Source organism: Hyla sarda, chromosome 3 (genome assembly GCF_029499605.1).
Source record: "Hyla sarda isolate aHylSar1 chromosome 3, aHylSar1.hap1, whole genome shotgun sequence".
In the NCBI taxonomy this organism is placed as follows: domain Eukaryota; kingdom Metazoa; phylum Chordata; class Amphibia; order Anura; family Hylidae; genus Hyla; species Hyla sarda.
Window position 1 is genome coordinate 91,849,544 of NC_079191.1, and position 26,402 is coordinate 91,875,945.

The 26,402-nt window shown below is 45.4% G+C and overlaps 1 protein-coding gene across 1 annotated transcript in view; it reads left to right on the plus strand.

Annotated features, from left to right (window-relative positions):
* The first annotated feature begins 211 nt into the window (after positions 1–211).
* AMER3 (APC membrane recruitment protein 3) overlaps positions 212–26,402 on the plus strand; it is a 45,515-nt gene continuing 19,324 nt past the window's right edge. The window contains exon 1 of the mRNA XM_056564594.1: positions 212–225. The gene's annotated coding sequence lies outside the window, so the exon portion shown is untranslated. The remainder of the gene's footprint in view (positions 226–26,402) is intronic.

Sequence of the window (26,402 nt, forward strand, 5' to 3'; positions counted from 1 at the left end):
AAATCGCAGTAATCCATAAATGAAAAAAATGCTTTAAACCGAGAGGATCCAGCTATTGAATGGTGAGTACAGCGTCTCTCTCCTCTCTCTCTCTCTCTCTCTCTCTCTCTCTCTCTCTCTCTCTCTCTCTCTCTCTCTAGCTCTCTTTAATTTATAAGGCAGATTTTGCTGCTGGATGGGGAGAGGGTTCTATCTATAATACACAGTGTTATCAGACTCTTCCAGGTAAACAACATTTTCTGTGCCAGAGGCCATGTAATATATTAACCTATTAATCCGAGCATGACTTTGTATTTCATAGATGTTTGCAGAAACCAATACAAATCAAATGACATGATATGTTTTTTTCCATCTTATTATGTGTACTTGTTTTGCAATGAATGTTTTACTAATGCATAATTCTATGGTCTTTTCACGCCAATAGCTAATACATTGACAGCCCGCATTCCTGTATGCAGCCTGCATCTCCTTCCCTTCCACACAGCAGTAGGAGTCTATAATTATCCATACAGTTCACATGAGTAACCATGCACACAGCAGAGCTGCGGAGGGAGGCTTTTCCTGCTGAACGTCTCCTGTTTTCAGCAGCTACCAATGATGCTGTGGTAGATTCTGTGGTGGGAGATGGGATTCTCATCTCCCTTCTCTGTAGCCTCCAAGGAGGACAATCCTTTGTTGCTGATGCACAGTGCTCTAGTGTGCTACAGGCTGACTATTCTCTTACTCATATTATGCATTTGTTGTCGGGGAGCATGATGTATTTAACCATTGTTTTATATTGTTTGGTGGGAAAGATGTTGGTCAGTGTCAGCATTGATCACTGGAGATATTTCTGTACTGAAGGAAATAATGTGCATGGTACTATAGACCACAGTGTCTTGAAATGTCTTTACTGTGTAATGCTAGGTTCACAAATGTCCGGCATCCAACATAGGGGAACTCAGCCTAAAACTTGACGTAACTGATGTCACAACTGATGACAAGTTGTCATCAGTTGTATGGCATCCGATGTCCAATGTTTCTTGACGGCAGACAGGAGAACGCAGCAAGTAGAGATAAGCAAATTTTTGAAAAATTCGATTCACCTGAGTCGCCGAATTTTCCCCCAAAATTTAGTTCGGTACAAATTTATTTGCAGGGAATCGCTATTAAAACAGCAATTTCTGGCCTACAGAGAGCCTCAATAGGGGTGTAGAACACTTTGCCTTGCTGTAACATGCATATGGAGTGTGCTGGGTTTGGGAAATAATACTGTTATTCAGTATGGCATGCAGATCAGAGGCATCGCTATTAGAATCACTGTCACAGAGTGGCACAATGACGGATCCTGGCGGTGGCATCAGTATGAGGAAACCATATAGTGGCTGAATGACACAGCGTGGAGGTGGCGGCAGCATGAGGAGACCATAAAGTGGCTGAATGACACAGCGTGGAGTTAGCGGCAGCATGAGGAGACCATATAGTGCCTGAATGACACAGCGTGGAGTTGGTGGGAGCATATAGGGCTGAATGAAACAGCGTGGAGGTGGCGGCAGCATGAGGAGACCATATAGTGGCTGAATGGCACAGCGTGGAGGTGTTGGCAGCATGAGGACACCATATAGTGGCTGAATGACACAGCGTGGAGGTGGCAGCAGCATGAGGAGACCATATAGTGGCTGAATGGCACAGCGTGGAGGTGTTGGCAGCATGAGGACACCATATAGTGGCTGAATGACACAGCGTGGAGTTGGCGGCAGCATAAGGAGACCATATAGTGCCTTAATGACACAGCGTGAAGTTGTTGGCAGCATATAGGGCTGAATGAAACCATTCGGAGTTGGCGGCAGCCTGAGGGGACTATATAGTGGCTGAAAGAGACAGCCTGGAGTTGGAGGAAGCATGAGAGAACATATAGAGGCTGAATGACACAGCCTGGAGGTGGCGGAAGCATGAGGAAAATATATGGTGGCAGTATGAGACAGCTTAGAGCTGGCATCAGCATGAGGAGAACATATAGTGGCAGAATGAGACAGCCTGGAGCTGGCATCAGCATGAGGATAACATATGGTGGCAGAATGAGACAGCCTGGAGGTGGCAAAAGACACATCAGGAGTCCTGAAAGTGACCTGGTGACAGAGTGGTGTGGTGGGTGGCAATACCAGTACCTGGTGACAAAGGTGGGTGAAAAAAGGAGAACTTGGCATCAGATGTGTGGCATCAGGTGGGTGGCAGGATCAGAATAGCAGCTGAGGCAGGTAGGCAGAAGAAAATGGTCTCTTTTGTAAAAGTGTTATTGTACACAAGTAAGTATTGAGGATATGCATTACCTAAAACTTAACTTTTAATAATATTCTTAGGATAAAATATATGACCCCAACATTTTTTTTTATAAATCAAACAAAAGGAAAGGTGTGCAAAAAACACCATGTGCCACCTACACCACCAAATATTGATGACCTCTAAAAGGTGGAAGGGAACAACGTATGGTCCATTGTAACTGGTGGGGGTGAAAACTTCCCTTGTAAGGCCCTACTCTATCATAATTAATTCCCTTTTTGACAAATGTTGCTGACCCTAAAAAGGGTGGCCCCACACAGGAACCTCTTCATATTTCCACCTACAAACAACTGCCATTTCCCAGGGTTTTTATGTGGAAATAGGGAGAGGTTCCTGTGTGGGGCCACCCTTTTTAAGACAAGCAACACTTTTCTTGAACAGGTGGAAGGCACCAATGTATTGTCCATTATAGCAGGTGGGGGTAAAAAATTCTACTGTAAGGCCCTACTCTCGCCCTATTAATTCCCTTCTTGGCAAGTGTTACTCACCCTAAATAGGGCGGCCCCACAAAGGAAACTCTCCCTATTTCCACCAAAATGGCAGTGTTTGTAAGGGGAAATAAGGAGAGGTTCCTGTGTGAGGCCACTCTTTTTAGGGGAGTAACACTTAAGGGAATTAAGAATGCGAGAGTTGGGCCTTGCAGGGGAAGTTTTTACCCCCACCGGTTACAATGGACCATACGTTGTTTCCCTCCACCTTTTAGAGGTCTCTGCATCACATCAATACTTGGTGGTGTAGGTGGCACATGGTATTTTTTGCACACCTTTCCTTTTGTTTGATTTAAAAAAAAATTGGGGTACATATATTTTATCCTAAGAATATTATTAAAAGTAAAGTTTTAGCTAATGCATATCCTCAATACTTACTTGTGGTCTGATACAGAGGAATGTCTTTCACTGGGGAGCAGCGCCTTAAATATGTTTAGCCCTATCCATATTTGTGAAGTATTGGTGTGGCACCATGGTCAATCAACTCTGATGCATCAGGCATTGGTGGGTGGAAATCCTGGCTGATCCATGCCTGATTCATCTTCACAAAGGTCAGTCTCTCCACATTTTTCATGGATAGATGAGTTCTCCTTGGGGTTACTATGGCTTTGCGGTGTACGAGTGGCTAAAGTGCATGCAAAGTTTCCTTCCCATTGTTAGGATGTCTTGCAGATGGGGGGGAACACTTCAGGAACGGCTTGACAACCAGATTGAACACGTGTGCCATGCAGGGCGCATGTCTCAGGCTTCCTTGTCGCACCGCAGACAAGATGTTCTTCCCGTTGTCGGTCACCATGGTCCCCATTTCCAGTTTTCGTGGAGTAAGCCATTATTTGATTTCTTGATGAATGACTTTTAGCAGTTCGTCCCCATGTGACTCTGTTCGCCAAGGCAAACCATGTGAAGAACAGTGTGACACCGCCATTCCCTGCACACATTGTATGCTGGAGGAGCACTGAGACTTGTCTGTGCAGTGGTGGCTGAGAACACGGTGGAGGATGTGGAGGCATAGCCACACACTGTCACAGGACTAACGCCCTGAGAGTGGGGAGGCGGAAGTGGCGTGACCTGTCCAAGTTGCTGTTGCGGCTGTGCAGGAACCACATTCACCCAGTGAGATGTAAAGGACATGTATTGTCCCTGACCGTAGTTACAGCTCCACACGTCAGCGCTGCCGTGCACTTTGGTGCACACCGACAGGTTCAAGGACTGGCCCACCTTCTGTTCCACAAAACTGTGCAGGGCTGGTACTGCCTTCTTTGCAAAGAAATGACAGCTTGGGACTCTCCACCTCTTCTCGGCACAAGCCATCAGTTCTCTGAAAGGTGCAGAGTCCACCGCTTGAAAAGGGAAGGACTGCAGCACCAGCAACTTGGACAGGAGCACATTCAGCTTCTGTGCCATTGGATGAGTGGGCGCATACTGTTGTCTCTTGGACATGGCTTCGCCGATGGATTGCTGGCGAAATGACTGACTCGAAGTAGGAGGAGCAGTAGCCTCTGGAGTGACACAAGATGGGTATGACACACAGCTCCCTTCGGCTGAGGTTATGGAGCCTTGGCTGGCTAAAAGAGGGAGCGGCGTGCCACTGGGTGATGCATTTTAGTGCTCTGCTCACCCTAACTGGCTGGCTACTATTAGCTTTTCAGTTGTTGTACACAGCAGTGCTGCAGAACACAGTGCTGCAGAACACAGTCGCTGTGTGTGTACTACACCCAAAATTGCACTTTCTCTCTCAATCCCCTTTCCTTCCCTATCAGTGCTTCTAAGCTGGATTTGGGGTAGAGGTGAATCGCTGCTGAAAAAAGTTCTTCTGTGTCACACACATTGCTCTCTTTTCCTCTCTGCAATAGAACGCGGATGTGACTGGGAGGTGAATCATTGCTGTAAAAATGATTTTCTGTGCAACACACACTGCTCTCTGTCCTTCTCTTTCTCTCTGCAATAAAAGGCTGAAGTGACTGGCCGCAAATTGGCTGCCGATTATATTGGGCTGTGACATCACAGGGGTGGCTTGCTGCTGATAGTCTGCATGCTGCATAGGATTTAAGTGTACTTCTCATCAACAAAAACTTTTTATATAACGTAGATAATACCATTATATGTATATTTATAATATACATTGGTTAAAAATATGTATATTTTTGTCCCTGCAGCTACTGTCTGGATGTCTCTATGAGGAGTCCAAATACAGGAAGTGAGGGTGGACAAGCGGGGCTATATGCAGTGAGGACCAGCAGGGCTCTGTGCAGTGAGACTCTGTGACATGCTATGGGCTCACACAGCAGGATGATTGACAAGCCAGGAGCCTGCACAGAGCTCTTCTTGTCCTGTCCTCACTTCCTGTATTTGGACTCCTCACAGGCAATAGCTGCAGGGACAGCACCTTTTCATGCATAAATATACACATTTTTTAACCAATGTACCGTATTTATCGGCGTATATCCTTGCCCCATATCCTTACATGTGGATCCGCCATTTTAGATGCCCTGGAGCCTGGACTGCACTATATAGAGTTTTATGAAGAGATTTGCGCAATCGAATGCGATATTCGCATTCATTGCGAATCAAATTTTTCCTGAAATTCATAACGAATTTAGATTCGTCACATTCAATTCACTCATCCTTAGCAGCAAGCTGTGTTCCCCTGTCCGGTGGCCTCCGGCACATCAAAATTGAGACACTGGATGATTGTGAACTGTCCCATTCAAATTAATGGGATCAGTACTAGCATCAGTTTCCCTCCAATGCAAAATTAGGCTGGGTTCATGTATCAGGTGTCTGGCACAGTTTTCCTCTGGTGTGCACCAGAGGGAAACTGATGCTAGAACTGATCCCATTCATTTGAATGGGACAGTCCACAATCATCCAGCGTCTCAATTTTGACGCCGGACAGTTGGACATGCCGGAGGGCATCAGACACAGGGACTCAGCTTGCTGCGTTCCCCTGTCCGCTGTGCAAAAGCAATGGACGCCGGATGCAATACAAATGATGACAACTTGTCATCAGTTTTGGTATCAGTTGCGTCTAGATTTAGGCTGAGTTCATCTATGCCGGATGCATATGTGAACCCAGCCTTAATTTCCCTCCGGTGGAAACTATGGCAGACACCTAAAATATGTGAACCCAGCCTAACACCACAGCCTGCTGTTGTGTCTTGTGTGTTAAGAAAATCTGGATATGTTTGACATGACTTATCCTGGTTCTGAATGCCACTTGAAATGTTGCTGTTTTACAGAATCCGCTGTCGCATTGTGTTTTATGTTTTGTAAATGTGTGTAATTTTGATTCCTGTATGGTTTCTACTAGAGGTATAGCTTGACGGTGCTATGTCTGAATGCTAAATATTTTACAGGCCCCCCCAACATGCACTTTTTAATACTATTATGGTAGAGCAGTGGTCTTAAACTGTAGCCCTTCAGATGTTGCAAAACTTCAACTCTCAGCATGCCCGGACAGCCGTTGGCTGTCCGGGCATGCTGGTAGTTGAAGTTTTGCAACATCTGAAGGGCCACAGTTTGAGACAACTGTGGTAGAGGGACCATTGGGCAGCCTCAGATGCACCACATCCCAGGTAGAACTGTTATTTGTGCACCTCATATTCGTGTACCCTAAGGGCCTACTCACACTAAGGAATCTCAATGGTATTCTGCTGCTCAGTTCACTCTACAGAAGTTCCCTACTAGAACTTTCAACCTGGAATTGGATTAAGCTAGGGAAGTCCTATCTCTGCACTATAGGGAACAGGATGGCACTTATTGTCTGCAGCAATCAGGTGGACGCTGGTGTTAGCAGGTGTAACTTCCTTGTGGGAATTCTGCAGTGTGGATGAGCCCTTAAAATGGTACTCCAGTGGAAAACTATTTTTTTTTTTAAATCAACTGGTGCCAGAAAGTTGAATAGATTTGTAAATTACTTCTATTTAAAAATCGTAATCCTTCCAGTACATATCAGCTGCTGTATGCTCCACAGGAAGTTGTATTTATTTCTGGAGTTCTTTTCAATCTGACCACAGTGCTCTCTGCTAACACCTCTGTCCGTGTCAGGAACTGCCCAGAGCAGGAGCAAATCCCCATAGCAAACCTCTCCAGCTCAGGTCAGTTCCTGACATGGACAGAGGTGTCAGCAGAGAGCACTGTGGTCAGACAGAGAAGTAACTTCCTGTGGAGCATATAGCAGCTGATAAGTACTGGAAGGATTAAGATTTTTAAATAGAATCAATTTACAAATCTGTTTAACTTTCTGGCACCAGTTGATTTAAAAAAATAAAAAAATAAAAAAAATAATACCCCTTTAACGACGCAGGACGTATATTTACGTCCTGCGCCGGCTCCCGCGAAATGAAGCGGGATCGCGCCGCGATCCTGCATCATATCACGTCGGTCCCGGCGCTCATCAACGGCCGGGACCCGCGGCTAATACCACACATCGCCGATTGCGGCAATGTGCGATATTAACCCTTTAGAAGCGGCGGTCAAAGCTGACCGCCGCTTCTAAAGTGAAACTGAAAGTGACCCGGCCGCTTAGTCGGGCTGTTCGGGACCGCCGCGGTGAAATCGCGGCGTCCCGAACAGCTGACCGGTCACCGGGAGGGCCTGCCTCCTCGGTGTCCGATCGACGAATGACTGCTCCGTGCCTGAGATCCAGGCAGGAGCAGTCAAGCGCCGATAATGCTGATCACAGGCGTGTTAATACACGCCAGTGATCAGCATAGGAGATCAGTGTGTGCAGTGTTATAGGTCCCTATGGGACCTATAACACTGCAAAAAAATTTTTAAAAAAAAGTGTTAATAAAGGTCATTTAACACCTTCCCTAATAAAAGTTTGAATCACCCCCCTTTTCCCATAAAAAAATAAAACAGTGTAAAAAAATAAATAAATAAACATATGTGGTATCGCCGCGTGCGTAAATGTCCGAACTATAAAAATATATCATTAATTAAACCGCACTGTCAATGGCGTACGCGCAAAAAAATTCCAAAGTCCAAAAAAGCGTATTTTGGTCACTTTTTATACCATTAAAAAAATGAAAAAAAAGTGATCAAAAAGTCCGATCAAAATAAACATCATACCGATAAAAACTTCAGATCATGTACGTGGAAAAATAAAAAAGTTATAGGGGTCAGAAGATGACATTTTTAAACGTATAAATTTTCCTGCATGTAGTTATGATTTTTTCCAGAAGTGCGACAAAATCAAACCTATATAGATAGGGTATCATTTTAACCGTATGGACCTACAGAATAATGATAAGGTATAATTTTTACCGAAATATGCACTGCGTAGAAACGGCAGCCCCCAAAAGTTACAAAATGGCATTTTTTTTTCGATTTTGTCGCACAATGATTTTTTTTCCGTTTCGCCATGCATTTTTGGGTAAAATGACTAATGTCACTGAAAAGTAGAATTGGCGACGCAAAAAATAAGCCATAATATGGATTTTTAGGTGGAACATTGAAAGGGTTATGATTTTTAAAAGGTAAGGAGGAAAAAACGAAAGTGCAAAAACGGAAAAACCCTGAGTCCTTAAGGGGTTAACCTCTTCAGAACGCAATGCGTATGCATACACCCTGCATCCTGAGTCCTTAAGGACGGCGGAGACCGTGGGAATTCCGGTCCCCGCCGCTAGCCGGTCAGGGACCTGGATGCCTGCTGAAGTCATTCAGCAGGCATCCCGGCACATCGCTGAGGGGGGCAATTGAGACAGAGATCTTCGGCCATTCTGGGTCATACGGGTCTCCAGTGACCCGGTGACCCTCAAAATAAGGGGGATTTTTGCTATCTTTGCTATTGGTCGGTCAGAAGCGATCGACCAATAGCAGATTGGGGGCGGGGGGGGGGGGGGGGGGTTAAAGTCCACGGTAGTCAGGGCAGAACGGGGGAACTATAGTGTGACCGGCAGCGGCGGCAGGGGAGGTCCCTGACCGGCGGCGATCGGCGATCCTCTCCCTGGTGCTGCGTGCGGCATGCGGCGATCCTGCTGACTACGAAAGCCGGTGAGTACGGAAGCCAGTGGTCTCTAAACTGTAGCCCTCCAGATGTTGCAAAACTACAACTCCCAGCATGCTCAGACAGCTGTTTGCTGTTTAGGCAAGCTGGGATTTCTAGCTTTGCAACAGCTGGAAGGCTACAGTTTGGAGATCACTATGCAGTGATCTCTAAACTGTGGCCCTCTAGATCTTGCAAAACTACAACTCCCAGCATGCCCACACAGCAGTTTGCTGTCTGGGCATGCTGGGATTTATAGTTTTGCAATATCTGTAGGGCCAGAGTTTGGAGATCACTGTGCGATGGTTTCTAAACCGTGTTCCCCTAAATCTTGCAAAACTACAACTCCCAGCATGCACGAACAGCAAACGGCTGTCTCGCCATGCTGGGAGTGGTAGTTGCATACCTCCAGCTATTGTATAACTATATCTCCCAGCATGTACATGCTGGGAGTTGTAGTTTTGCAACAGCTGGAGGCACACTGGTTTGAAAATTTTGAGTTAGGTAACAGAACCTAACTGAAGGTTTTCCAACCAGTGTGCCTCCAGCTGTTGCAAAAGTACAACTCCCAGCATGCACGGTCTGTCATTGCATGCTGGCAGTTGTAGTTTTGCAACAGCTGGAGGTTTGCCCCCCACAATTCAAAAACTGGGTCTACAAAAACATGCGAGTGTAAAAAATTTAGATTTGCTTTGCTGCTATTCCTGTGAAACACCTAAACACTTACTGAATGTCATTTTGAATACTTTGAGGGGTGCAATTTTGTATATTGAGGTGATTTATGATGTATTTCTAGTATGAAGGCCCTTCATTCCACTTCAAAATTGAACTGGTCCCTGAAAAATTCCGATTTTTTAACTTTTGTAAACAATTGGAAAATTGCTGCTGAACTCTGATGTCTTCCAAAAGTAATAACAGGTCAACTTTATGATGCAAACATAAAGTAGACATATTGTATATGTGAATCAATATATCATTTATTTGGGATGCCCATTTTCCTTATAAGCAGAGAGTTTCAAAATAAAATAAAAAATGCTACATTTTCAAAATGTTCATCAAATTTGGGAATTTTTCACCAAGAAATCTTTAAAATCTCTAAACTGTAGTTTAGAGTAGAATATGTCTTGAAAAAAACAATATTGGAATCAGAATGAAAAATAAAAACCTCCCAGAGTTATTAATGCTTAAAGTGACAGTGGTCAGATTTGCAAAACAGTGCATGCGTCCTTAACCCCTTAAAGAGTACCTGTCATCATCTAAACTTTCCCTGATCCCCCCTTCCCATCTGTCCCCTTCTCTAACTATGCCTATCCCTGTGTTTATTGAGGTTTAAAACACTGTGGAAATACCTTTTTTCATCCCTCTTCATTAGCTCAGGAACACTGTCTTTCTGAGGGGTGGAAGGAGGCGGGTCCTGGCAGGCATGATGTCACATGAAGCCTGGCTGGGGCTCTGCTTCTGCCAGTCTTCCTGTATGCTACTCTACCTCTGCAGCAGTGTTTACCAACCAGGGCACCTCCAGCTGTTGCAAAACTACAACTCCCAGCATGCCCAGACAGCCAACAGCTGTCGTGACATGCTGGGAGTTGTAGTTTTGCAACAGCTGGAGGCACCCTGGTTGGGAAACCCTGCTCTGCAGTGTGCATACAGACTAAGTACAGGGGAGGGACGGCAGCCTCTGTCTCTCTCTCTCCTGTGTCTCTCTGCACTAAAAAGTCAATGCTGAGAACCAGGGGCTGAGGGATCAATTACAGAGGCAGTAATTAAGATGGATGTGGGGGGGGGGGGCACAGAGCAGGGAGTGCAGTGAGATAATGCAATGTATAAGATAACGTGTGGTGAGGGGCAGGGAGAACACAGAGCAGGGGGGAGGGGGAGGTGACTGTGACTGGCTGTTATATGAGAGGCATGTGTAGGCTTGTAGCTCACAGTACTGAACTTCCGGTGGAAGGACCAGAGCCCTTCAGCATTAGTCCTAAAAGCTGTATACTTACTATGAAAAGCATAGGATGCTGCTTGCAGACCAGGCATAGAAGAGTGACCCCTAGTGGCCAAAAGTATAAAATGAAAAAACTGGTATAAATATTAATATTTTTTAATGAAGATATATTACAATATCTCTTCATTAATGATTATGAACAACATATTAAAAGTTTTTGTTGATGACAGGAACTCTTTAAGGACCAGGCCATTTTACACCTTACAGAGCGTTTTTTGCACATCTGACCACTGTCACTTTAAACATTAATAACTCTGGAATGCTTTTAGTTATCAATCTGATTCCGAGATTGTTTTTTCGTGACATATTCTACTTTAACATAGTGGTAAAATTTTGTGGTAACTTGCATCCTTTCTTGGTGAAAAATCCCAAAATTTTATGAAAAATTTGAAAATTTTGCATTTTTCTAACTTTGAAGCTTTCTGCTTGTAAGGAAAATGGATATTCAAAATATAATTTTTTTTTATTCACATTTCCAATATGTTTACTTTATGTTTGCATCATAAAATTGACGTGTTTTTACTTTTGGAAGACATCAGAGGGCTTCAAATTTCAGCAGCACTTTTCAAATTTTTCACAAAATTTTGAACCTCGCTTTTTTTCAGAGACCAGTTCAGGTTTGAAGTGGATTTGAAGGGTCTTCCCATTAGAAATACCCCACAAATGACCCCATTATAAAAACTACACCCCCCAAAGTATTCCAAATGACAATCAGTAAGTGTTTTAACCCTTTAGGTGTTTCACAGGAATAGCAGCAAAGTGAAGGAGAAAATTCACAATCTTTATTTTTTACACTCGCATGTTCTTGTAAACCCAATTTTTGAATTTTTACGAGGGGTAAAAGGAGAAAATGTATACTTATATTTGTAGCCCAATTTCTCTCGAGTAAGTACATACCTCATATGTCTATGCAAAGTGTTCGGCGGGCACAGTAGAGGGCTCAGAAGCGAAGGAGCGACAAGGGGATTTTGGAGAGTACGTTTTTCAGAAATGGTTTTTGGGGGGCATGTTGCATTTAGGAAGCCCCTATGGTGCCAGAACAGCAAAAATAACCCACATGGCATACCATTTTGGAAACTAGACCCCTTGGGGAATGTAACAAGGAGTAAAGTGAGCCTTAATACCCCACAGGTGTTTCACGACTTTTGCATATGTAAAAAAAATAATTTTTTTTTTCACTAAAATGTGTGTTTCCCCCCAAATTTCACATTTTTGCAAGCGTTAATAGCAGAAAATACCCCCCAAAATTTGTAACCCCATCTCTTCTGAGTATGGAGGCCCCCCATAAGTTGGCATGAAGTGCATTACGGGCAAACTACAATGCTCCGAAGAGAAGGAGTGATATTTGACTTTTTGAGAGCAAATTTAGCTCGGGGGGCATGTCGCATTTAGAAAGCCCCTATGGTGCAAGAACAGCAAAAAAAACAAAAAACACATGGCATACCATTTTGGAAACTAGACCCCTTGAGGAACGTAACAAGGAATAAAGTGAGCCTAAATACACCACACGGGTTTCACGACTTTTGCATATGTAAAAAAAAATATATATTTTTTTCACTAAAATGTGTGTTTCCCCACAAATTTCACATTTTTGCAAGGATTAATAGCAGAAAATACCCCCCAAAATTTGTAACCCCATCTCTTCTGAGTATGGAGGTACCCCATAAGTGGACCTGAAGTGCACTACGGGCGAACTACAATGCTCAGAAGAGGAGGAGCACCATTGAGCTTTTGGAAAGAAGAATTCGTTTGGAATGGTAGTCAGGGGCCATGTGCATTTACAAAGCCCCCCGTGGTGCCAGAACAGTGGACCCCCCCACATGTGACCCCATTTTGGAAACTACACCCCTCACAGAATTTAATAAGTGGTGCAGTGAGCATTTACACCCCACTGGCGTTTGACAGATCTTTGGAACAGTGGGCTGTGCAAATGGAAAATTTAATTTTTCATTTTCACGGATCACTGTTCCAAAAATCTGTCAGACACCTGTGGGGCGTAAATGCTCACTGCGCCCCTTATTACATTACATGAGGGGTGTAGTTTCCAAAATGGGGTCACATATGGGGGGGTCCATTGTTCTGGTACCATGGGGGCTTTGTAAACACAAGTGGCCTTCAATTCCGGACAAATTTTCTCTTCAAAATCCCAATGGCGCTCCTTCTCTTCTGAGCATTGTAGTGTACCCATAGAGCACTTTACATCCACATATGGGGTATGCTCTTACTCAGAAGAAATTGGGTTACAAATTTTGGGGGGCTTTTTTTTTATTTTCCCTTGTGAAAATGAAAAATTTAGGGTGACACCAGCATTTTAGTGAAAACATTTTTTTTTTCATTTTCCCATCCAACTTTAATGAAAATTTGTCAAACACCTGTGGGGTGTTCAGGCTCACTATACCCCTTTTTACGTTCCGTGAGGGGTGTCGTTTCCAAAATGGGGTCACATGTGGGTATTTATTGTTTTATGTTTATGTCAGAACCACTGTAAAATCAGCCACCCCTGTGCAAATCACCAATTTAGGCCTCAAATGTACATGGTGCGCTCTCACTCCTGAGCCTTGTTGTGCGTCCGCAGAGCATTTTACGTCCACATCTGGGGTATTTCCGTACTCAGGAGAAATTGCGTTACAAATTTTGGGGGTCTTTTTTTTCCTTTTACCTCCCGTGAAAATAAAAAGTAAAGGACAACACCAGCATGTTAGTGTAAAAAAAATTTTTTTTTTACACTAACAGGCTGGTGTAGACCCCAACTTTTCTTTTTCATAAGGGGTAAAAGGAAAAAAAAGCCCCCAAAATTTGTAGTGCAACTTCTCCCGAGTACGGCGATACTCCATATGTGTCCCTAAACTGTTTCCTTGAAATACGACAGGGCTCTGAAGTGAGAGAGCGCCATGCGCATTTGAGGACTAAATTAGGGATTGCACAGGGATGGACATAGTGGTATTCTACGCCAGTGATTCACAAACAGGGTGCCTCCAGCTGTTGCTAAACTCCCAGCATGCCTGGACAGTTAGTGGCTGTCTGGAAATGCTGGGAGTTGTTGTTTTGCAATAGCTGGAGGCTCCGTTTTGGAAACACTGCCGTACAATACGTTTTTTATTTTTTATTAGGGGGACAGTGTAAGGGGGTGTATATGTAGTGTTTTACTCTTTATTATGTGTAAGTGTACTGTTTTTAGGGTACATTCACACTGGCGGGTTTACAGTGAATTTACCGCTAGGAGTTTGCGCTGCGGTGAAAAATTTGCCACAGCTCAAACTTGAAGCAGAAAACTTACTGTAAACCCGCCAGTGTGAATGTACCCTGTACGTTCACATGGGGGGGCAAACCTCCAGCTGTTTCAAAACTACAACTCCCAGCATGTACTGACAGACCGTGCATGCTGGGAGTTGTACTTTTGCAACAGCTGGAGGCACACTGGTTGGAAAACCTTCAGTTAGGTTCTGTTACCTAACTCAGTATTTTCCAACCAGTGTGCCTCCAGCTGTTGCAAAACTTCAACTTCCAGCATGTACTGATCGCCGAAAGGCATGCTGGGAGATGTAGTTATGCAACAGCTGGAGGGATCGCAACTACAACTCCCAGCATGCAGAGACAGCTGTTTGCTGTTTAGGCTTGCTGGGAGTTGCAGTTTTGCAACATCTGGAGAGCTATAGTTTAGAGACCACTGCACAGTGGTCTCCAAACTGTGGACCTCCAGATGTTGCAAAACTACAACTCCCAGCATGCCCAGACAGCAAACTGCTGTCTGGGCATGCTGGGAGTTGTAGTTTTGCAAGATCTGGAGGTGCACAGTATAGAGATCACTTTGCAGTGGTCTCAAACTGTAGACCTCCAGCTGTTGCAAAACTGCAACTCCCAGCAAGCCTAAACAGCTCTCTGGGCATGCTGGGAGTTGTAGTTTTGCAACATCTGGAGGGTTACAGTTTAGAGACCACTATAGTGGTCTCAGACTGTAGCCCTCCAGGTGTTGCTAAGTAACTCACCGGCTTCCGTTGGATCCAGGGAGCTGCGTCGCGGTCCTCTTCTTCCGCCGATCGTCGCCCGCTGCCACCGCTGATCGTCGCTCCGCTGCTATCGCCGATGGGTGGGTGGATCTTCGGCGCCGGTCCCTGTCGGTTTCCCCGTTCTGCCCCGCCTATTGTGGGAGGGCAGGACGGGGAAACCGAATGTAAACCCCTCCGCCCCCGATCTGCTATTGGTGGTCGCGTCTAGACCACCAATAGCAGAGATAGCAACCCTGCCCCCTCACTCCTATTGCTACAGGGGGATCGTGGGTGTCTAGGACACCCGCGATCCCCCTTCTATTCCAGACCTATTCCAGTCTATTCTATAGACCCGTATGACCCGGAATCGGCGCAAATCGCAAGTGTGAATTCACTTGCGATTTGCGCCGATCGCCGACATGGGGGGGGTCTAATGACCCCCCTGGGCATTTGCGCGGGGTGCCTGCTGATAGATATCAGCAGTCACCCCGGCGCGATCCCCGCCCTGCGCGCGGCGGGGACCAAAATTCTCACGGGCGTACAGGTACGCCCTTGGTCCTTAAGTACCAGGGAGCAAAGGCGTACCTGTACGCCCTTGGTCCTTAAGAGGTTAAAGGGGTATTCCGGGCAAAAACATCTTAAGATAAGGGATAACATGAAAGGATAGGGGATAAGATGTCTGATCACGGGGGGCCCGCCGCTGGGACCCCCGCAATCTCCCTGCAGCAACCCCTGCTTGCACCTTTTTTGTGCCTTTTCTAGACACAAAAAACAGTCTAAAGATAATGATAAATGTCGGCCATAGTGCAGAGATTAGGCACTCTATGGGGGACATTTATCATTGTTGCTTTGGTAAGCAAGTTCTGTAGGCATTTTTTTATTTTTTTTGCTTTAGTTTTGCTTATGTATGATAACATTTATTATACTATGACAGGAGGTTGATAAATTTGGCTCACGTAAGCAAAAAAACAATAAATCCCTTTTGAATACCATTTTTTTAAGCTCACATAAGCAAAAACCAATAAATGACTTCAGAACACCAATTTGCAGCTTTGAAAAAAAAATGTGTGATTTTGTGTTTTTTTATTTTATTTACTTAACAGGCTTAGTAGTGGAAGCCGTCTTATAGAGGGAGTACATTACTAAGCTGGGCTAAGTGTTAGCCACAAAAACAGCTAGCGCTAACCCCCAATTATTACCCCTGAACCCACCGCCACAGGGGTGCCAGGAAGATCCGGTACCAACAGGCCTGGTGCATCAAAAATGGTGCTCCTGGGCCTAGGTGGTAACAGGCTGGTGTTATTTAGGCTGGGGAGGGCCAGTAACAATGGTCCTCGCCCACCCTGGTTGCATCAGGCTGTTGCTGCTTGGTTTGTATTTGATAATAAATATTTAAAAAAATAAAATAAAAACGCATAGGGTTCCCCCTATTTTTATTTTCAGCCAAATACCAACCAAGCAGCAACAGCCTGATGTTACCAGGGTGGGTGAGGACCATTGTTATTGGCCTTCCGCAGCCTAAATAGCGCCAGCCTGTTACCGCCTAGGTCCAGGAGCACCATTTTTGATGCTCCGGGCCTGTTGGTACCGGCTCTTCCCGACACCCCTGTGGCAGTGGGTACTGGGGTAATAATTGGGGGTTAGCGCTAGCTGTTTTTGTGACTAACGCTAACCTCGGCTTAGTAATGGACTCCGTCTATAAGACAGCTTCCATTACTAAGCCTATCAAGTAAATAAAAAAATAACACAACACGTTTAAGAAAATGCATTCCAAAAAAACACTCCCCCATAAGCCTGCGTTAACCATTTCATTAACATTAAACAGAAAGAAAAAAAATTGCTGATCATCGATGCAGTCCACCGGATCCGAAGTAGTCCAAAGGATACACGGATCTGAAATGAGAAAAAAAAAAAAGAAATATAGGTTAATACATTTATTGTCACCGTGCATTTCCTGTGCTGCACGACTACAACTCCCAGCATGCCCTTACAGTAAGGACATGCTGGCAGTTGTAGTCATGTGGTGCGGGAGATGTGCAAGCGAGTGACAAGCTTGTCACCCCCCCACAGTAAGGACTTGCTGGGAGTTGTAGTTATGCTTGGCACCCGCTCCACAACTACAACTCCCAGCAAGTCCTTACTGTAAGGACATACTGGGAGTTGTAGTTGTGCAAGCCATGGAAGCAGGCGGTAATGGGCTCCGCTCCCTGGCCGGCAGTGATCAGAAAATCACTGTAATTTCATATTTCTAGAGAAATTTGAAATAACAGTAAACTCTGCAGCGCCACAGCAAAGGGAGCCCGGGTTGACAAAACACTACAGCCGCCCGGGACTCCAGCAGCCGGGCCAGGAGATGTGCAGGAGTTGTCCCTGCCATTCCTCAGCGTCTACCGCAGTGCTGAGGGATGGCAGGCATGGCTCCTGCACATCTCTCAGCCCATCTGCAGCTGCAGAGTGATACCAGCCCGGGGTCCTTTTAACATATAATGGAGCCGTAGAGTTTAAGTCCCTACTGTAATATCAAATTTCCTGCCGGGTCTTGTGATTGGCTGCTCGGTCCCGGCCAATCACAGGACCCAGCGGGAAATGTGAAATTGCATTAGGGACTCCAAAAACTCCACGGTGCCGAGGTATGTTAAAGAAGCCCAGGCTGGCATCACTCTGCGCTACCCTCACTTAACTCCTTGGGGACGAAGGGCGTATGCATACGACCTCGCGTCCCGTCACTTAAGGACGGAGGGCGTATCCATACGCCCTCCGTATTTCCGATCACTGCCGCTCGCCGGGCGGTGATCGGACCGGGATGCCTGCTGATATCTATCAGCAGGCATCCCGTGGCAATGCCTAGGGGGGTCCTGAGACCCCCCATATCGGCGATCGCAGCAAATCGCAGGTCAATGCAGACCTGCGATTTGCCGCAATCTGGGCAAATCGGGTCACTGGTGACCTGATCTCCCGGAAAATAAGACTGATCGGAGCTGTCAGAGACAGCTCCGACCAGCCTAAAGCATAGGAGCGAGGTGGCAATGTTGCCACCCCCTCCAATCCCCTGCCATTGGTCGGTCAGGCTGACCACCAATGGCAGGAGGGGGCGGGGGGTTAGGGTTAATTTCCCCCCACTCTGCGCACCGATCGAAGTCGGTACAGAGCGGGGGGAACACTGGCGGCGAGGGGGGGGACATGGCCCGGCTTACCCGGACCGGCATCGGCAACAAGCGGTGCGAGGAGGAGGAGCGGCGGCCGGAAAGTGCGGCTGAGAAGGCTGCAGTGAAGATCGCGGTAAGTGGCCTTCTAAAAGCTGCAAAACTACAACTCCCAGCATGCCCACACAGCCAAAGGCTGTCTTGGCATGCTGGGAGTTGTAGTTTTGCAACATCTGGAGGGTCACAGTTTGGAGACCACTGTGTAGTGGTCTCTAAACTGTGGTCCTGCAGGTGTTGCAAAACTACAACTCCCAGCATGCACTTACTGTCTGGGCATGCTGGGAGTTGTAGTTTTGCTACATCTGAAGTGGCACAGTTTGGAGACCACTATATGGTGGTCTCCAAACTGTAGCCCTCCAGATGTTGCAAAACTACAACTCCCAGCATGCCCAGACAGTCAGGGATGCTGGGCATGTAGTTCTGCAATATCTGGCCCTTCAGATGTTCCCCAAGGTGGGGATGGAAATCAGTGTGATCCGTGATCAGGTAGTCAGAAAAGCAGAAACATAAGAAAAGTTCAAGCTGGTGTAGATTCCTGGAGCTTCTTAATCAGATGCGCCTAGATCTGCGACAGTCACAGTTGATAACTCAGGATGCACTGGAAAGTGAAAAAACGTCTACGTGAGCAAGATGTCAAGATGAGCGGTGGGATGTAAACAAAAAGAAAGTCGCAAATAAGTGGAGTTGCGCCAAACATACGGAAAAATAAGCTCTACAAACTTTGATAAATCTGGGCCTATAACTCTATACATGGATAATGTACATACCATTTAATGTCACAAAACTTGATAGGGAGGTCAGGGAAATATTGTAAGGTCACTGGAGGTATTAAACACAGGGATGTCACTGGATGGAAATAATGTGCATAGTAAAGTCATAAGGTAAACGCTGAGGATCACAATGATATCACAGCACAGGGACGATAAACAGTATCATAATGCATAGATCTTAAACACTGTATATGGGTTCTAAAGGGGGTGTTACCATGAAGAAAAGTAGATCTTAACAGAGGCACCATGTAAAATTAAATATATTTCCACAAGCATTTCTGAAAATATGTGGAAACATGTCTGCTCTGTTGCCTAGCAACAGCAGAGTCAGAGTCAATGGAGGAAACCAGGAAGGGAACAAATCCATGGGGAGAAGAACAGTACAGGGATGTAGGGCATTTTACCCATAAAACAGCACGTTTGCTCTCCTTAACATATACATATACGGTACATATGTGATTTTACTAACTTGCTATGTGTAAAAACCCTTGGCAATGAGGTTGGAGCACAATAGTAATTAACCTGATAATGAGGCTAATGGATAATAAACACAGTAATGTCATAATATCAGGAAATGCACAGTGATAGCACAGTACAGATACACATACTGGTATTCCTTTACTGGGTACATTCACATGTGCATGCAGAGCATTTTAACGGGGTACTCCGCCCCTAGACATCTTATCTCCTATCCAAAGAATAGGGGATAAGATGCCTGATCGCGGGGGGTCCTGCCGCTGGGAACCCTTGCGATCTCCCTGCAGCACCCGGCATTTGTTTAGAGCATTGTAGGCTCGTGACATCACGGCCGCACCCCGTTCGTGCAGTCACAGCCAAGCCCCCTCAATGTAAGTCTATGGGAGGGGGTGTCATGACACCTCCAATAGACCTGCATTGAGAGGACGTGGCCATGATGTCATGAGCAGGGCGTGACTGTGATGTCATGAGTCTCCGCCCTGCATTGCCAGTCATCCAGCACAAAGCGAAGTTCGCTCTGTGCACCGGATGTCTGGGGTGCTGCAGCCGAGATCACAGGGTTCACAGCAACAGGACCCCCACGATCAAACTAGTGTTGGGCGCGAATATTCGCATTTCAAATTTTTATTGCGAATATAGCAAATTCGTGAATTCGTGAATATTGCGAATATATTCGCTATATATTTGAATTTATGAATATTCACTTTTTCCACATATGCGCATATTCGCATATTCCTTCTTTTCACTTGTGGGCCAACTAAAATTATGCAAATACACTTGTCAGAGGTTATCAACAACATCCCTAGCAACCAATAGTAAAGTTGCCGACCCCCCTCATTGTTTTGTTCCTCGAATATGTGAATATTCGCATATGCGAATATAACGAATACACAAAATTTGCGAATATAGGACGAATATTCGTCTATATATTCGCGACATATCGCAAATTTGAATATGGGCATTGCCCCATAAAATGTGAACAGTCTGCCTCGAATATGTCATCTTTTAGAGGCCGATTGGTTGCGATGGACAAGTTCTCCACTGCTCATTTGCACAAGGTTTAGTGACATAGTTCATAAGGTTGAAAAAAGACCAGAGTCCATCAAGTTCAACCTATAACCCTATTGAGTCCCTACTGAGTTGATCCAGAGGAAGGTAAGAAACCATCATCCTAGAGGTGAAAATTCCTTCCCAACTCCAAATATGAATAAATCCCTGGATCAACATTCTGTCCATATAAATCTAGTATACATAACCAGCGATGTTATTATTCTCCAAAAAATACATCCAGACCCTTTTTGAACTCTTTTACAGAGAACCCCCGTCTGTGCTGGTGTAGAAACCTTCTTTCTTCTAAACGTAGAGGATGCCCCCTTGTTATAGATACAGTCCTGGGTATAAATAGATCATGGGAAAGATCTCTGTACTGTCCCCTGATATACTTATACATAGTTATTAGGTCTTTCCCCTAAGCCTTCTTTTTTCATAACTAAATAACCCTAATTCTGATAATCTTTCTGGGTACTGTAATCCTCTCATTACCCTGGTTGCCCATCTTTGAACCCTCTCCAGCTCCACTATATCTTTCTTGTACACTGGTGACAAGTGATTTGTACAGCGGTAGAATTATTTCCTTGTCGTGGGCCTCTGTGTCCCTATTGATGCACCCCATGGTTTTATTTGCCTTGGCAGCAGCTGCCCGACACTAATAACTACAGCTAAATTTACTGTTAAATAAGACTCCTAAATCCTTTTACAGGTCAGTCGTCTCAAGTGTGCTCCCATTTAATACATAATACCATTTTTTCTTCCCCATGTGCATTACCTTACATTTATCAGTGTTGAACCTCATCTGCCACTTCTCAGCCCAAACCTCCAACCTATCCAGATCCATTTGTAACAGTGCACTGTCCTCTATAGTGTTTACCACTTTACAGAGTTTAGTATCATCTGCAAAGATTGCTACTTTACTATTCAACCCCTCTACAAGGTCATTAATAAATATATTAAATAGGACAGGACTCAAGACGGACCCCTGTGGTACCCCACTAGTAACAGTCACCCAATCAGAATAAGTACCATTAATAACAACCCTTTGTTTCCTATCACTGAGCCAGTTACTTACCCACTTACACACATTCTCCCCCAGCCCAATCCTTCTCATTTTATGCACCAACCTTTTATGTGGAACCGTATCAAATGCTTTGAAAAAATCCAGATATATGACATCCAGCGATTGCCCCATGTCCAGTCTGGAGCTCACCTCCTCATAAAAGCTGATCAGGTTAGTTTGACAGGACCGATCCCTCATAAAGCCATGCTGATACAGTTACTTTTATCAATATACTCCAAAATAGCATCCCTTAGAAAACCCTCAAACAATTTACATACAACAGAGGTTAAACTTACAGGTCTATCATTCCTGGGGTCACCTTTTGACTCCTTTTTAAATATTGGCACCACATTTGCCATGCGCAAGTCCTGGGGAACAGTCCCTGTCACTATAGAGTCCCTGAATAAAATAGGGGTCTGTCTATTACATTACTTAATTCCTATAAAACATGGGGGTGAATGCCATCTGGGCCTGGTGATTTTTCTATTTTGATTTTTTGTAGGAGGCACTGTACTTCTTCCTGGGTTAGACAGGTGACCTGTACTGGGGAGTTTACCTTATCTCACTGTATTTCACCTGGCATTTCATTTTCCTCAGTGAATACAGTGGGGAAGAATTTGTTTAATATATTTGTTTTTTCCTGATCCCCGTTTATAATTTCTTCCTCATCATTTCTTAAAGGGCCTACACTTTCATTTTCGACTTGTTGGGTATTTATATAGTTAAAGAACATTTCGGGGTTAGTTTTACTCTCTTTGGCAATGAGTCTTTCTGTCTCTATTTTTGCGGCTTTTATCTGTTTTTTTTTTTTTTACATATTTTACATTTTTCTCTATAGCTTTTTAATGCTTCTTCACTGCCATCTCTTTTAGTAGTTTAAATGCTTTATTTTTGTAATTTATTGCCCCCTTAAAGAGTACCTGTCATCAACAAAAACTTTTAATATGTTGTTCATAATCATTAATGAAGACATATTGTAATATATCTTCATTAAAAAATATTAATATTTATACCAGTTTTTTCATTTTATACTTTTGGCCACTATTGGTCTCTCTTCTATGCCTGGTCTGCAGGCAGCTTCCTATACTTTTCATAGTAAGTGTACAGCTTTTAGGACTAATGCTGAAAGGGCTCTGGTCCTTCCACAGGAAGTTCAGTACTCTCAGCTCAGGACTCGCTCCTAGCCTGGAGCAGCACTGTGAGCTACAAGCCTGCACATGCCTCTCCTATAACAGAGGCCAGTCACCTCCCCCCCCCCCCCCCTGCTCTGTGTTCTCCTTGCCCCTCATCACACGTTATCTTATACATTGTATTATCTCACTGCACTCCCTGCTCTGTGCCCCCCCCTTGACATTCATCTTAATTACTGCCTCTGTAATTGCTCCCACCGCCCCTGGTTCTCAGCATTGACTTTTTAGTGCAGAGAGACACAGGAGAGAGAGAGACAGAGGCTGCCGTCCCTCCCCTGTACTTAGTCTGTATGCACACTGCAGAGCAGTGTTTCCCAACCAGGGTGCCTCCAGCTGTTGCAAAACTACAACTCCCAGCATGCCCGAACAGCTGTTGGCTGTCTGGGCATTCTGGGAGTTGTAGTTTTGCAACAGCTGGAGGTACCCTGGTTGAGAAACACTGCTGCAGAGGGAGAGCAGCATACAGGAAGACTGGCAGAAGCAGAGTACCGGCCAGGCTTCATGTGACATCATGCCTGCCGGGACCCGCCTCCTTCCACCCCTCAGAAAGACAGTTCTCCTGAGCTAATGAAGAGGGATAAAAAAAAGGTATTTCCACAGCGTTTTAAACCTCAATAAACACAGGGATAGGCATAGTTAGAGTAAGGGACAGATGGGAGGGGGATCAGGGAAAGTTTAGTTGATGACAAGTACTCTTTAACGTTCTTATTTATCCATGTTGGTTTTCTTTTATTTCTGACCCTTTTATTTCCATAAGGTATATACATCTTATAGTGACAATTTAAGATATTTTTAAAAGTCTCCCATTTAGTGTCAGTATTCTTGTTTTTGAGGACACTATCCTATTTTATTTTGTTAAGGGCTTCTCTGAGTTGATCGAACTTTTCCTTCCTAAAGTTGTTTTTGTGGCCCCTCGAGAGATTCCATAATTGAAGAACAAGTTATAATGTATTATATTATGATCACTATTTAATAGGTATCCTTCTGCTTGCACATTAGTTACTCTGTCAGGTCTGTTGGTTAAAGGGGTACTCCGGTGAAAACCTTTTTTCTTTTAAATCAACTGGTGGCAGAAAGTTAAAGGGTAGCTCCCACCATCCAATTTTTTTTTTTTTGCTAGCCCGTTCCCCCCCCCCCTCTATGGCACTAGCCCGTTCCCTCCCCCCCCCCCCCCGCCCCGCATACCCCGTTCCCTGATTACACTTGCAGTTATTGCAGAGTCCGGCAGTGGGCGTGCAGGGACAGCGGCGGCATAGAGGCGGCGTCGGCGATGTGCGGGAGGAGTGGCCTCCCAGCCAGTGGCCGGGGAGCCAATGCTCTCGCTCCCGCCTGTCTGATTGACAGGCAGGGAGCGAGTGCAGCCTAACTGAAAAAGGACTGATTGCCACTCCAAAATCAGTCCTTTTTCAGTAGCCGGTTTTTAAATATAAATTAAACCTTTTTAATGAAAAAAAATAATAATAAAAGTATATTAGAGATATGTTGTAGTACATAAGTACTACAACATATCAAAAAATGAAGTTAGTGACAGTGCCCATTTAAACATATTTGTAAATTACTTCTATTAAAAAATCTTAATCCTTCCAGTACTTATTAGCTGCTGAATGCTATAGAGGAAATTCCTTTCTTTTTGGAACACTGATGACATCACGAGCACAGTGCTCTCTGCTGACATCTCTGTCAATTTTACCAACCATGCTTAGCAGATGTATGCTAAGGGCAGCATGGTGGCTCAGTGCTCAGTGCTGGGGACTTAGGTTCAAATCCCACTAAGGACAACAATAAATGAAGCATTATTATAATAACATCAGCAGAGAGAACTGTGCTTGTGATGTCATCAGAGAGCATTCCAAAAAGAAAAGAATTTACTCTGTAGTATTCAGCAGCTAATAAGTACAGGAAGGATTAAAATTTTTTAATAGAAGTAATTTACAAATATGTTTAACTTTCTGCCACCAGTTGATTTAAAAGAAAAAAGGTTTTCACCGGAGTACCACTTTAACCTCTTAAGGACCAATGACGTTGTGGAACGTCATGGCACCCTGGGCTTTAAGGACCAATGACGTTCCACAACGTCATGGCATTTTCCGGTCTCTGCCGCTCGCCGGGCAGAGATCGGAACTGGATGCCTGCTGAAATCCTTCAGCAGGCATCCAGGGCAAACGCCGAGGGGGGCCATGTAGGCCCCCCATGTCGGCGATCGCCGCAAATCGCAAGGGAAATCGCCCTTGCGATCTGCGGCGATACCGGGCTGATCGGGTCTCTGGGACCCGACCGCCCGGTAATTTCGCATGATCCCGGCTGTCACACACAGCCAGGACCATGCTGGAGCCTAGGAGCGAGGTGGCAAGCCTGCCACCTCCTCCGATCCCCTGCGATCTGTCGGTTAGTTAACCGACCAATCGCAGGAGGGGGGGCGGTTACTTCCTCCCGTCCTGCCCGGCCCCTTGAAGTCCGGAGAGGACGGGAGGAAGACCGGAGGACGCGGCGGGGGACGGGGGAGTGCTGGGGACCGGCCCCGGTACTTACCTCGTCCCTGAAGACCCGGATCCAGACGATGAAGATGGCGGCGGCGGAGACAGGTGAGTAGATCTTCAGCCGCGGTCGGGCCCTTTACAGCAATGCACGTCGCCGTAAAGCGACATGCATTGCTGTAAAGGGACCCTGTAAACTACAACTCCCAGCATGCCCAGACAGCCCTTGGCGTCTGGGCATGCTGGGAGTTGCAGTTTTGCGACATCTGGAGGTCCACAGTTTGGAGACCACTGTGCCCTTCCAGATGTTGCAAAACTACACATCCTCAGCATGCCCTTACTGTCCAGGCATGCTGGGAGTTGTAGTGCTGTAACATCTGGCCCTTCAGATGTTGCAGAACTACAACTCCCAGCATGCCTGGACAGTTTTGGCATACTGCGAGTTGTAGTTTTGCAACATCTGGAAGGGCACAGATTGGGAACCACTGTATTAGTGGTCTGCAAACTGTAGTCCTCCAGATGTTGCAAAACTACAACTCCAAGCATGCTGGGAGTTGTAGTTCGGCAACATCTAGCTCTAAAGATGTTGCCGAACTACTACTCCCAGCATGCCTGAGAATGCTGGGAGTTGTGGTTTTGCAACAACAGGAGGCACACTGGTTGGGAAACATTGTCTGTTTCCTAACTCAGTGTTTCCCAACCCGTGTGCCTCCAGCTGTTGCAAAACTATAACTACCAGCATGCACTGATGGACTGTGCATGCTGGGAGTTGTAGTTTTGCAACAGCTGGAGGTCCCCCACCCCCCCCCCCCCCCCCCACTGTGAATGTACAGGGTACATTCACATGGGCAGGGGGCTTACAGTGAGTATCAGGCTGCAAGTTTGCGATGCAGCAAATTTTGCGCGGCAGCTCAAACTCGCTGTAATCCCCCGCCCATGTGACTGTACCCTAAAAACACTACACTACCACAAAATAAAATAAAAAGTAAAAAACACTACATATACACATACCCCTACACAGCCCCCCTCCCCTCCCCAATAAAAATGAAAAACGTCTGGTACGCCACTGTTTCCAAAATGGAGCCTCCAGCTGTTGCAAAACAACAACTCCCAGTATTGCCGGACAGCCGTTGACTGTCCAGGCATGCTGGGAGTTTTGCAACAGCTGGAGGCACCCTGTTTGGGAATCACTGGCGTAGAATACCCCAATGTCCACCCCTATGCAAGTCCCTAATTTAGGCCTCAAATGCGCATGGCGCTCTCACTTTGGAGCCCTGTCGTATTTCAAGGCAACAGTTTAGGGTCACATATGGGGTATCGCCGTACTCGGGAGAAATTTCTTAACAAATTTTGGGGGGCTTTTTCTCCTTTCACCCCTCATGAAAAGGTGAAGT